Consider the following 14760-nt stretch of genomic DNA (forward strand, 5'->3'; position numbering starts at 1 on the left):
GCGTGGAACTTCTCGTACAGCCATGTACGTCCAGCGCTGCGCGACAACGTTTACTTTTGGCAAGCCTGGGAAAAGCGGTGACCAATGAAATATATAGAAATGCACATCTCGTTATGTATTACAGCTTCTTTCACAAAACATTTTTTTTAACTGGCAAACATTTAGTGTATTTCTTATGGTTCATTTTCCTATTACCATCAAGCAGTTTTCTTAATAACGATATATTTTACTCATGGCTTTGATATGAGAAGTTTCACATCGTTTATTGCAGACATTATAAGCAGGTATTCTGTGAGTAAAAGCAGAGCCTTTCTCTTCGTCTCATTCATGCTCAAAAACGGACATAACAAGCGCTTTGCTATATTATGACGGATATTATGGCCAAGTTCTTATTTCATTGAGCATTTTTATTTGACAGTCTGCAACAACTTAGATTGTGCAAAAAATGTTTACGGTTCAGTAAAACAATAGCGTTTGCCAATAACATCAACGACCTATTGTTCCCATATTTATTTCACTTACTATATAAATCTAGAAGCGTTATATCCTTCAGATGTCTCAACCTTGCAAAAGCTATGCAGCCAGCATGTGCCCTGTTTTTGATGTGCCTGCTGCCTATCGTCCCGCCAGTCACATCGGTAAACTACTCGGTAAGAGTGCTGACTGCGATCTTTTTTTTCAGTTCAATTTATAAGTTCTTATAGCCAAACAGACCCACCTTGCAGCACGCACCTTGCTTTCTTTCTACTTTTGAAAAAAAATATTATGTTTAGGGCTCTGCATTTCGTGGCAGCTTATCCTTATACTTAGATGCCAAGCATTTATAAAAACCGAACTATAAGAACATTTGTATAAGGTTTACCGGGATATAACTTTTTCCTATGCTTCACTCCTACGTAGCTCAGTGCTCTTTGCAGAAGGCTTGGCAAGGTCCCATTCTATACTCCCTACATCTTTCTCTATGTTGGGCTGCTTTTGTTGGAGGCTTCCGGACTGCAGATCTATTTTTCGGAATGGGGGGTCTACATTTGGCGTCGTAGGAAGCGGGCATGTGGTCGAATAAATAGGATTAAACCTATCCAACTCTGCATTGCGCAAGAACAGCAGCAGGCTCTCTGCAAGCTTGATGCCCACAACACAATAGTTGTAGCCGTACGCAACAGTTATAGCCCGAAGCCATCGAAGAAGTACTTCCTACTCCCGCGGTTAAGTTGCACAGAAGGAAGCAATCACATGATGGAATGATGGTGCGTGTTTTCGTTGGTGGTCATGTTTCAGTAATTAGTCAAGAGCACACGTATCCAATGGAGGGGGTACATGTGTTTCAGATGAGATAGACAGTTTATTTATTTTATTTATTTATTTACCCTCAGGGCCTTTCGGCATAAGAGAGGGGAGTGGGTTATACAACAAATAAGAAGGAAATAAATTATGAGCTTATACACAATATTTGCTAATTATACAATGTTAGCTGAAAGTATGGTAAATGCAGTAATAGAACATGACATATAAAAGTAACATTAAACAAGAAAAAGGAAAACACCAGGAGCAGTTCGTACAAATGTTTGCTATTGTACATTGTTAGCTCGTGCTTTTCGAAAATGATCATTGTTATTAATGGAAACAATGTCAGAAGGAAGTTGATTCCAATCTTTCGACGTACGTGGCAAAAATGAGTGTAAAAAGTGTGTCGTGTTACATGTACCAATTCTAACTTTCTGATGATGATCAGTACGGTGAGATAAGTAATATGGTAGCGACATGAATTTTGGATGAAGTGTAGGGTGGTGATACAGCTTATGAAAAAATGAAAGGCGGGAAATTTTTCGACGTGTTGCTAGCGGTTGAAGACCCAGATTCGATTTCATTGAAGAAACGCTCGCACCACGGTAGTAATTCCAAAGAATAAAACGAGTGGCGTTGTTTTGGATGAGTTCAAGGGAATGTATTAGGTTTTCGTGGTAAGGGTACCATATGGCTGCAGCGTATTCTAATTTTGGCCGTAACAGGGTTTTATAAAGTAGTAATTTTGAAGGAGAGGGAGCATGAGAAAAGTTACAGCGTAAGTATCCCATCAAGCGGTTAGCTTGATTAATTATGTATTCGACGTGATGATTCCATGTTAATTTAGATGTTATATGTAGGCCTAAGTACTTATATGAGTTAGTAGATTCTAAAGCAACGTTATTCAAGTAGTACACAGGCAGATTATCGTTAGATCGGGATACTCTCAGAAATTTGCATTTGTTAATGTTGAGTTCCATTCGCCACAATCGGCACCATTTGCTGAGGTTATTGAGATCGGCCTGAAGCAGGGAGATGTCGTGTTCGTTAGTTATTTCTCTGAGGATTACACAGTCGTCTGCAAATAAATGTACGTCAGAGGTTATTGCTGAAGGTAAGTCAATAATGTAGATAAGGAATAATAGAGGGCCCAGGACGGAACCTTGGGGCACACCGGACTGAACATCGCTATGAGGTGAGTCATGGCCATTAGCTGTTACGAACTGAGAACGGTTAGCGAGAAATAACTCAATCCATTTGAGAACGTTATGATCGAGGTTTAATTTGCTTAGTTTATAAAGTAAAAGTTTATGACACACTTTTTCAAAGGCTTTCGAAAAATCTAAAAAGATGCGATCGGCAAGAGAAGAACAGTCAAGTATTTGGTGTAGTTTGTGAGTAAATGTTAATAATTGTGATTCACATGAGAATGATTTTCGAAAACCATGTTGTGATGACGAAAAAAAATGAATTAGATTCAAGAAAATCCGCAATTTTAGTAAAAATAATGTGTTCTAGCAGTTTGCAGCAGGTACTGGTTAATGATATCGGGCGATAATTTGTAGGTGATGTTTTGCTGCCAGATTTGTGCAAAGGAATTATTTTTTCTATTTTCCATTCTGATGGAACAGTAGATGTGTTGAGTGACTGTTGAAATATTTTGGTTTGTATAATTGAACTATAAGTGCAGGTGTTTTTCAGAAATTTAGCACTGATGTTATCAAAGCCGGGTGACGAATCCATCTTCGATGAATCTATTATCGAATAACTCCGGGAACTTCAACAGTCACTGGAGGCATAGTTAAGAAGTTATAGTCATTCAAGATAGGTAGTTCAATATCAACTATGCACGAGAAATTTTTAACAAAGTTATTATTCAGGAGAGTTGCGCATAGGTTTTTCGGAACAGGGTTACCAGAGCAAGTGTTAAGACTGATAGAATCATCGGAAGGTGGATGTATGACGCGCCAAATTTTTTTTACGTTAGATATTAGCATAGATGGTAATGTGGTTGATAATAATGTTTTTTTAGCGCATTTGAGAGCGGCTACATAGGTGTTGGATGCTAATGTGTAGGCTTTCCAACGTGAGTCAGTGGGTGATTGCTTCGCGGAACGATACAGTCGTCTTTTTTTGTTGGATAGTCGTTTTAAATGATTATTGTACAGAGGCGGGCGCGGGTTGAATGTTATAGTACGGGTTGGGATGTGTTCATTGATTAAGCGATTTACCTCTGCCGAAAACATGTTCCAGTTTGACTGCTCACTACGTTTATCAAAATCACTCATGAATATGTTAAGGAATAGACTGAGTTCATTATTTATTGCTTCGAAGTTAGCTCTCTTACAGTCTCTAATGATTTTTTTAGTCTTCGGAAGTTTTACAAACGCAGTATTAAAGTGAATATTTAGCAATAAGTGGTCGCTGATACCCGGTAAGTAATGGATGGTAGAGGCATAATCGGGACGATTGGTTAGGATCAAATCGAGAATGTTTGCGGAAGTGGATGTTAATCTCGTGGCTTGTGTGACTAATTGGGTTAATGAAAATGTAGTACAAATACCCAAGAAATCTGTTGAATCAGAAGAAGAAGATAATAAGTTATGTATATCACTGTTCCAAACTATATTAAGAAAATCACCAAATTAGAAAAGAGGTGTAAAAGGAAACTTTGTCGTAATGGTACTAATTATATCATGCAATTCATTGGTAAATGCGGGTGACGAGGAAAGTGGACGATATCAAACGCCTAAAATTACCTTTTGATGGTTCAGAGTTGCTGTAGCCCACACTGATTCTAGATTGGTGCTGATGTGAATGGGTGACGATGGAATGCGTTTCGAAAGGGCAAGAAGTACGCCGCCACCACGGCGCTCTGTTCGGTCACAGCGGTATATCGTGAATTGTTTGCTATCATGAAACAGTTCTGAGTCTTGAATGTCATTCGGGAGCCACGTTTCAGTAAAAGCTATTATATGGGCTGAACACGTGCCCATTGCGGATGATAATGAGTCACGGTTTTTCAGAACACTTCTGATGTTAGTATAAAGGATGCTGACTTGATTATTTTGCGCATGCCCACTGCCCCTCACGTGTCCCTAAGTAGGAACGTGTTGCGAGGCAGCTGAAATATGGTTTACGCCGACGTTGCGTCTTGGCATCTCCTGAATGTTATTCGAGTTAGAATGGTACGTGTAGCATTTGTTGTTTAGTAGCAGTTTCTTGTGGCTGAGTTTAAACTGTGGCGAGTCTGGTTGCGATTTCGCAAGTTCAATTAGTTTTTTACGGGCAAGTCGAGTTGCGGGTGAAAAGTCCTCATTAACTGCAATGTTGCTAGATCTTAACTGCACGCGTGATGAAAGTACAAATTCTTTCGCTTTGTAGTTAGTAAATTTAGCAATTATCGGGCGACATTTGTTAGCTTGGTAAACGCTGAGCCGGTGGGCTCGCTGAATTGAACTGCTGGGAAAAGATCCAAGAGCAGCGTTAAGTATTGAGGTTAGTTTTTCTTCTGTCTGTTGCCACGTTTCTTTCGAGTCGGGTAGGTCATGAGATATTAAATTATCGCGAAGAGACCTGTCCTCCAGGTCATCCAGACGCCATAATAAGGAGCTGTTCTGAGCAGCGAGGCTATCTACGTTGTCTTGCATGCGTGTTAGGTTAGTGTCGAAACGGTCAAGGGATTTTGATTTTTCTTCTAAATCTTCAAGCCATTTCTTGATACCTGCTAGCTCAGTTTGTATGTTTTTCTGTTTGTTTTTAATGGCTTTAACATCTGAAACAAGTTCGGTTTGACACTTCGATGACTGTAGTGAACGAGAGTGTACGTCCTTAAGCAGTTTAAACATTATCTTCATTTGGTCTGCGGGATCATCAGGTAAATCATCCAGTTCAGATAAGGCGACAGTACGTGTGTTAGGTCCAGGGTTAGATCCAATGTCTCCAGCGCATAACAATAAAATCGCCATTGCGTAGCACTTGAGCAACGACTCGCGCAGCACCCATGGGCACGGGAAGACAATCAGGCAGAGTTCATCAGTTTTTTTAGTGTATGGTAAGAACCGTGTACGCACCTGCATCGCAAAAACGTGCCGATTAAGCACAACGCTGCCAACGCTGGTCCCGTACGCACTGAAGAGCGTGCCAGAGTGCCAGCTGTTTAAATTCGCAGGCAGAAGTGATGACGTTGACGATGGCGCTGGGTAGACTGGCGGGAGCTGTGCGACGGAAGTTGAATCCAGAAATCGACCATCGGGGTAGGAGCCATGGTTGTAGGCGAAGCTCGGCAATGGTGAGGTAAGGCTGGTCCGGGCTTCGGGAACTGACGAGAGCCAAGCAAGGGCTAGCGATAACACCGCCTGCATCGCAAAAACGTGCCGATTAAGCACAACGCTGCCAACGCTGGTCCCGTGCCCACTCAGTTAAACCAGTTAAACCGGTTGGTCTGCTCTGCCATTGAAACATTTCCTAGCATATTCTTCCCTCCATCGCAAAATATCACTCACATGTTAGGAGTGGCAGAGCCTCCAGATCTTTCGTAAAATTAATAAAATTTTTCCGCCTTCTAGAAGGTTCAATAGAAGAATCAAGCCAGTACAGATTTTCCCTGTTATAATGTTTCCTGCTGTAGTAATTGCCTTTAATACATCGTGCTTGACTTTCAGTTGAAGTAGTAATGTAATAGGCATTTTGTTTTATAGGTGAGAGAAGATTTAAAATAGGCGATAAGATGCACTCATGAAGGCGACTCGTTCTCCAGGTGAGAAACGGGGTACATCTGGGCAAACAAGTCAGTGACCCAATGAAATCATATTCTCGCGCGACATTTCGCCGATTACATGTCAGCGAAGTGTTGGAGTTTTCTATTTGTTGACAGGTCTATAATACCCTGGGGGGAGGTCGTTTTTGGCATACTATTCCAAGGCTGTGCAACGAATAGCGATGTAAGTGCCGATACCGCGATATGTTGCGATCGTTTATTGTTGCTACTACTGTTATTATCGTTACAACATTGCTTAGTCATATATTTTACCTTAGGTCACAATGTGACAGAAGAAACATAGTCGAAGAATATGAATTTTTGCACGTCACGTAGTTCCCGTGACAAGAGAATGAATACGATGTTGAAGAGAAACGCACAAGTACACATCCTTGAGGAATTGCACCGTTTGATGCAGATGCCTCACCACCTGTTGGCTAACATACACTGAGAATGTCCTTGACTGTAAAAATGAACGCACAAATTTTATTACATTGAGAGAGAAGTTGATTATTTGCATGTTCAGAAAAACATACTCTGGTTCGATGTTGTCATGCGCTGTTGCGAGTTTAGTAGAAAATATAGTTTGGAAATCATCACTTTAAAGCGATGACTGCGTAACCTCATCTACTCAAAATAGACCCACAGTCCTCTACGCCTAAGTGCGGCCTAAAACGAAGCTTAACGTAGTCATATTTGTTACGATGTTCAAGGCGCTGCGATATTCTAGTGGCCGGCGTCTAGGGAAACAGCTTATATATCGCTGCTTAACGAGATTGGCCGGCGACACATAAAGCTTGTAGCTAGTTTGTATGTTCCTAGAATCGGTACCACAAATGAGTGGTTCCATTCAGCTGTAATAATACGTTAGATCCATACACCACATATAGTCAACTGTAGGGCTTAAACGGTAGTCCCTTGTATATTCTTAAGGAGCTCAAAAGGAGTGATACTCACCCAACAACGGAGCTGATGCTCCTTTCTTCAATAGCTACAATGAGCTCAATCTTCGCAAATGGATTACGGATGCTCTATGTGCCTGTTACCACTTTAGCATTTAGATAAACCGGAAGCTTGCCTTCTTTTGCAATGAAATTGCCCAGGAAATTTTCGCGAAGTGTCGACAAAGCGGGAAGCGCATTATTGTTATGCAAGGGAACAATAAAATGACGACAGTTTATATATTCGCGTAAATAAATTACTGTAATCAAGAGAGACCCAGTCTCGAAAGCATTTGATGCTCAACTAGCGGGGTCATGAGAGTTAGTTTTAAAACATTTCACTCCTGCTTTTACAAGATCCTGAAGTGTTCAAGCTCTGGAAGTTTCACATTTATGATTAAGCATGAAAGGAAGTAAGGCGTGCAGACGCGTACACGAGGGAACCGGACAACCCAAACGCCAACTAAAATCTTAAATGGCCCACCATGACGGAAAAAAAGCTGACACAAAATTTATCGTTTCTGTTCTTGTGTCCGTGCCTGCACACCTTACCTTCATTCACAATGAATCCATACCAAGTAGCTAAAGTTTCTGTTGTTCTACAAAAAACTCAAAGCTCGCCATCGCGACAATTCGATCAATAACTCAGCTTTTGTCCTATAGCGGAGGACTGATTGCAGCATTCGAAAAGAAAAAAAAAACGTTTGCAATAGCTTTACGTTATAGTGTCCCAGTGTCAGCGAAGACAATAGCCAAGGCAGCAGCACATCGAGCCTTACTCGTAGCCGCTGCTGGAAATCGCCCCTTGCAGGCGCAGTCAAACGTCACCCAGGCTGCTACCGCGGACTAACCTCAGAAGCTGACGCCACATTCGAGCGTGGGCCTCCCTCACTCACGCCACCCTGCATCCCCCCACCCCCACCGCTCAAAAGCGCAATGAGATTGCCCACGGAGCAGCGGCTGGCGTGGCCGCCGGCAACTCAGCGCGTGCGCAGGCAGTTTCACTTTCCATCCTCTTCCAATTTCCACCTCGTGCTTTCCCTGCAGCCGCCTCCTCCACTTTCCTACTCACGCGCTCTGCTTTCACGTACGGCTGAACTCCGCGTTCATATACGGCTGTGCTCCGTGTTCTGCAATCCGCGCTTGAAAAAATGGAGTGGACGAGCCACGCATTGGTGTAGGTCATATAACTAGTGGACCATGAGATTTATGGAATAGGGGCCAAGGGAAGTAACTCCCGCTGGCAGAACGAACGTCGGTGAGGAGATGAAATGAGGAAATTTGCAAGGGCAACCTGGAATCACCTAGCACAAGACCGGGGTATTGGAGATCGTTTGGAGATACCTTCGTCTAGCAACACACACGAAGACAGGCTAATTATGGTGGTGGTGATGAATATAGCCTCTACTGTAGCGCTCTCACAGTTCGACACATATTGTTCATTGTGCATTATTTGCCATTTCATTCTTTTTTTGTACTTTGTGATAAATTTTCCTAATAAATACAAGGAGGGTACTCAAACATAGCGTCTGATTTCTACTTGCTGCTTGGGCTGCTGTGAGCGAAACAATTTACGCGCCATTTCTTTTTCTTACTTGCGGAACTTAACGAATATATATAATAATACAATAACGGGCACGCTATTTTGCTATACCTAATGGGGCTTATGTTCGGTTTTTTAATACTGTATAACATCATCGGTTTTGCGCGTTCTTTGAGGTAATTTTTTGTTGAACAGGAATTTATTTATTGAGTTTACCCTACAGGATTGGAGGAGCATTGGGTGGAGGGTTACAGAAAAATGACAAATATTTATCGCAAAAAGGGGAACTACATAGTAAGAGAAACAAATAAGTTTGTACATTGGGAAAGAAAGGAACACTGGTAAACATTGGAAAAAACATACAAAGTCAAGGGAATGCAATGGAAAACAAAGTCGGAAAATGGTACAAAGGCGAATACAATACAAAGCCCTACAACATAGTCAAACGAACATGTGAAGTTCCAAATGTTCACAAAATTAGGAAGGGTGCTTTATTGAGACAATATTATTTGGAAGGCTATTCCATAGTGTGATGGCGCGTGGTAATGCAGAGTTATTGATTGACGGTTTGCGGCCAAACATGCACCTGAAACTGAGATGATTATGAAGTCGAGTAGATGTGCGAGCAGGAATTTCCAGCGACAAACGGCTGGACCATGAGTTATGGTAGTATTTAAGAAAGAGGCATAGAAGAGCAATACAGCAGCGGGAATCCAAGTGAGGCAGGGGAACATCGCGTTTAATTTGGGTAATGCTAGATTGATGACTGCAGTTATAAGTTATTATGCGGGCAGCACGGTTTTGGATGGATTCCAATTTATGTATTAGGTGTTGTTGAGGAGGAGAACAGATCGATGAAGGATATTCAAGTTGAGAGCGTTCAAAAGTTTGATAGGCCTATTGACGGATGGTACATCGCGAAAGGTGGAGATAACGACGTAAAAACCCTAAAGTTATGTTGGCTTTAGCGCATATCTTCTCGATGTGAAAGCTCCAGGCAAAATTAGTACTGAAATAGGCGCCAAGATATTTGTAAGTAGAGTCACGAGGAACTTCCGACAAACAGATTTTGTAAGGATGTTTAGGATATGATTTCATACGAGTGAAAGAAAGAACGCAGCACTTAGATGTGTTAGGTGTCATCTGCCAACAGTTGCACCACTGACTAACTAAGCGAAGGTCATTTTGCAAATTCAGATGATCATCATGACAGGTAATAGTTCTGTAAATTACGCAACATCCGCGAAAAATCGTATGCAGGAGGAAATGTTGCTCGGAAAATGCTTGACAATAATTAGGAAAAGAAGATGTCCCAAAACGCTCATAAATGTCAAAATTAACAAATACAAATCTATGCATGTATGTCGCTCTCTAAGTGGCAGTACTAACGCACTTTCTTATTTATTCAGTGGTGCGAGACCATACTTTAATGGCTGCTACAAGTGTCTTGGGCTTCATATTGCCAATAGCTTTCTATAAAAACGTGCACAATGACTTCGTGATTAAAAATTCCAACCGTGCCCTACGGTACTTACGCCGCAACTCTATAACTGTTCTGAGTAAACATCAACTAAACTTCTGCGATACACTTCTTCGCTTAAAACTCGAATGTCCTTCGGAATTCCAGGACCCTTCTCAAAGTACTCAAATGCAACTCAATAAAGGTGTTCAGAACCGCCCTTATTGTTAAATATTATCTAAATATTCTGAATACGTTATTGTTAGATCTATGAAAGTGTACCTTAGTACACTTCAACTGTCATCTCGTCTTAAAAATCCACAATTTTTTTTTGCATGAGATCTATAATTTCAGTTCCGTAGTAAATGAGCAACTCACAATGTGTTCATCATTTATATCATCCATTTTTACAATAGCAAATAAGTTGGTGAACCGTCTTGTTCAACAATTTCGTGGCAGTATTTCTTTGTTTCAAGAGCAACTGTTTATTTGAATTGCTTGACTGTTTCAATTGGCACTATTCCAGGGAAAGCAAGTTTCAAGACAGCCTTAAACTAGACCTTGTGTTCAGCTTTTTTGTTGCACATGTATGCCTTTTGTTCTTTATAACTACCACTCCTTTCTGAACTGCATTCGTACCGGGAAAGTACTTAGGAAAACAAATAGTAGGTCAGTGTGATTGTTACCTATTTGCAACAGAAACCTTGTTGAGAACTCGATTTATCGGAGGCAATGAATACACGATGTGACAGCTGGAGAAGGGAGAGTCAACTAGCTTTTATTATCAAAGTAAAACCACGTTTGTTGAGTGGCTGTGGTAGGGTCCGTGTCGGGGAGCTCCTTCGATTGCAAATAAAGAGCAGGCGACATGTCCACCCAAGGCGACGGAAGCCGGCTTTGCGATAAGCGGGGAGGAAACAGAGACGGGCGATCGCTAGTAGTGCTCCCCTCCAGAAAGCCGGAGGCTTGCGCTTAGTGGAGGACGGAATGAAAACGTGATGTTCATGATAAGCTGGTTTCATGCGGTCGCACGACACCCCCCCCCCCCCCCCATCTCTTCTTTTCCGCAAACATCAACCATCACGTCGTTTTTTTTTTATCTGAACGTCGAACTACATTAAAGGAGCCGCCATTGGAACGAGTCAATGTTGCTTGATGGAGTCGCGTCGCACATGGACCTGCGCGGTTGCGTCCATGGCCGAGAAACTAAACACAGGCTGTGACCGCGCGGTTTGTAGGGCTGTAGGCCGACGCTCGCCCAGCCAGGAATGTAGACTATGTGCTGCGCGGCCGCTAGCAGAATTCCTTGCTGGGTGTCGAAAAACTTGCCTGGAACGCCAATTGTTGACCCAGGGAGCAACTCAGCTGCGGGGTCTACAAGATGATCCTTCATTGTTGTTCGCAGACACAGTAGTATTAAGAGTAGCCATTCCACCAAGTGTTGTCTATCAAGCGTGGCGGTCAATGACGCCTTCAGTTGTCAGTAGAGACACTCGACCATACCGTTGCTCTGTGGGTGGTAAGCCGTGTTGTTATGAAGGCGCGTTTCCAGCAGTCGCGCCAAGGCATAAAAAAATATTGTTTTGAATTACCGGCCTCGGCCAGCAGTTATGCACAAAGAGCAACCGTACTGCAACACCCGCATAGCAATAAATGCTTCTGCCACTGTTTCCGCCGGAACCGAAATTTAGTGTTACGCGGTCATCAAAATAATCTTCCTGCATATTTTGATTCCTGCGAGGTGAGTGCCGTAGTTATATATGTGGAGAAGGCGATCTTGGATCCGGAGTTGTGACAGCATTCAATGCTCGGTAATCACCACAGCGCCACCAGTCGCCACTGTCCTGCTTTAGAACCGGGTGGAGAGGTGAGGAGTAACTGCTCGTGGAAGGACGAATAACGACGAGCTGAAGAACACTCAAGGTTCCGGGAAAGTCCCCATCTGCGGTGCGTTGTTTTTTCATCCACTTCAATTTCCATTTTTTTCGTTTCTTTATTTCATTTATAAAGCACACGTAATTTCTCCTGTTTGCCTTGGGCGTTAGTGTTTGTTGGTTTCTTATGGTATGACTAATAAAAATCTGGCGCCTTGGTAAACCCCCGTTGTTCTCGCTGATATATATATATATATATGTTAGGCCCATTTTTCCTGCGTACTTGCTGCTCCATAAAAAGGGGATGTCGTAGACAACAACCGCATTGTTGATAAAATACTGCATGTGCCTCTTGCTACATTTCGTGCCAAGGCCTTGTCTGACTCAGCTTTTTGCACCCAGATTGCTTGACAGGAGAAATAAATGTTCCAGCTTTCCCAACAGTATTTTCGAGACTATGGCTGACATCGTGATTGTGATCTAACATTGGCCACCCCACTTTAGGCCAATGTAACACCTGGGTCTAGAAGTTATCCTACACTTCGTTGTGCCTCGACTTGTTGAGGACGCTATTTCGTGCTCTGTGACAATGACCTTCACAGTCAAAAAGTGTTGTGAGGCGAAAGACAGAATACCCTCCTTAAAAATAAACACAGATCCAGCACACATAGCACTCAGCAATGAAAACACTGACGTCAAGAAATTGAAGATGATTGTCTAGTTGTAATTTTCCTCCTTCCATTACCTCATGTGGCGCTGTAGAGAAGACACAAAACAAATAAGGACGCCCATTTAGTAGCCTTACGTCACATGATATAGCGTAGAATTCGTTCAATTATTAGAATACCTTTACCACGCTTGTTCACACAGTAGCTAGTGTTTCACAAACGGCAGTATTCTCGGCGGTGAATAGTCGCCAAGTAAGGCGACTAAAGTAGTCGAGCAGCTTTTATTTATCTCCTAAACAGTGTCACGCATGTTCAAGAAAGCAAATCTACTACTGCAAGGCAAGCTCCACTATGTGGGCCTGATTTTCTGTTCTGGGCATCATGCTATAGCTATTCTCCACATTCAAATGGCCTTTCTTATTAGTACACTTGAACACTGACATATGTTGTTGCTACATGAACAGCAGAGAGTACTCTTGATACAAGCCCGAGGTGGAGGAGAGCTTCCATTGCCAAGTACAATGTTTGCTTTTAAAAGTTACTTTGCTTTGGCCTTTGGTTTGCGCCACCAAGAAGTATGCAACGGATTTTAGCGTAGGTGGCGTCTCAGGACAGAAAACTTCAAGGAAGCCAAGGCCTACGACTGCTACACAGTGTGCACACAAAGGCGGCCGTCAATTCGAGTAAATTGCTGGGGGAGTTTTACCTACCTCAATATTTTCGAAGCCAATAAATCAGGATCCGTACCAAAATGTCCAGCCGAACAGCTGAAGACGTGAAGTTTTAATCAAGAATTATGTGCTGTAGTTAATAGTAAGTATGGTGGGTGCTGCTTACAAAATCTCACTGTCTCGCAGCAGCAATTATATAGCACAAAGGGGCTGACGACTCGCGGATTATGTTACGAAACACGGACAGACCCTTGAAACAAGATGGGGAGCAACGTAGCTGTTGATGCTGCTATGTGTGATTGTACACCACTTGTTAGCAATGAAGTATCCTCGTGACACGCTTCTAAAGTATACACAACTTGCAGAATAGCTGCCGCTATGCCAGCGTGTAATCCCTTCATCTGCTTGGCAATTCGAAGTATTCAGAGCAATTGCTGGAGTGTTTTTAATTGGGGTGCTTCGCGCATGTTTAAAAAGGATCGAACAGGGCTACAGACAGGAGAAAGGCGATATGATGCTGTCTCTATCGCCATCACTTTGTACTGGCAGCAGCACTGTTCATTATATTTTCATATATTTGATCACCTGAAGCCGTAACACAGCTGCGTGCGACATTGTTCTGTTGCCTTCCAATGTCACCCTTAGGTAATTACGTCAGCAAATATTCACCTATTATATTTAGCTCAACACTAGCTCACCATGTGTATACCAGCGGCTAAACTTAGTTACCATGTAGCCCACGGAAGACAGTGCTAGTTGTCAGTGTGTAGTGTTTTGCATACTCATTAGGGCAGCACTTGAGAAACAATTTTTTTATTGGTGCATGTTTTATCAGTTGCCTCAAAACCCGAATTCCTACAATATTAGGGTTTTTCCTAACAACAATCGTATGTCCACCCAAGTCAGGTATGAAACAACACCATGTTCAAGTCGACATGCTCATGGTGACCCAATTTCTTGCCACAGAAAAACAAATCATCAATCATCTTTTGAATGCATATCCCAAAATTACTCTACTTGTAACGGCCTTGTCATTCCACAAATACTTGCAGTCATTCTCCAGTATAAACTGCATATGCAAGACGAATTTACGATAGAATGGCACAGCATACCAGAACAGAGAGCACAACTCGACAGGCAGTTGTGCCAATGGTATTGCGCACAGACCCCCACTACTGAGAAACGGAATGCGAACCGGCAGACCGGCATTCTTCACTGGTGCTATAGTTGCAATTGAAATACTAGCATCAGTTCTATTAAGACTGGCCGTAGACTGTAAAGCAACAACATGTTCATATGCAATTACACTCAAGCACATAAGCTCGCCCCAAGTTACTGACTGCTGCGGTATCTTTTCATATGTTCACTGGTATTGTTCAACTAATAAAAAAAAGTATTCACAAATCACCATGTATTCATCAAAACAGCAGACATATTGCTCTACAAACCTCAAAACAAGTACTTTAGAATAATTATTGTAGTGGTGCATATAGGCTGAAAGTTATCCTACGCAACTAGAGACAGTATTAGTACCAGCCTTCAACAAAAGTGTTTACACATC

General features: G+C 42.2%; 1 long non-coding RNA gene across 1 annotated transcript in view; it reads left to right on the forward strand.

The window, feature by feature from the left end:
* The first annotated feature begins 559 nt into the window (after positions 1-559).
* Positions 560-14760, forward strand: part of LOC139052606 (uncharacterized) — a 365902-nt gene continuing 351701 nt past the window's right edge. Inside the window, exon 1 of the long non-coding RNA XR_011509982.1 lies at positions 560-650. This is a non-coding gene — a long non-coding RNA (uncharacterized lncRNA). The remainder of the gene's footprint in view (positions 651-14760) is intronic.

Source organism: Dermacentor albipictus, unplaced genomic scaffold (genome assembly GCF_038994185.2).
Source record: "Dermacentor albipictus isolate Rhodes 1998 colony unplaced genomic scaffold, USDA_Dalb.pri_finalv2 scaffold_27, whole genome shotgun sequence".
NCBI classification, from domain to species: domain Eukaryota; kingdom Metazoa; phylum Arthropoda; class Arachnida; order Ixodida; family Ixodidae; genus Dermacentor; species Dermacentor albipictus.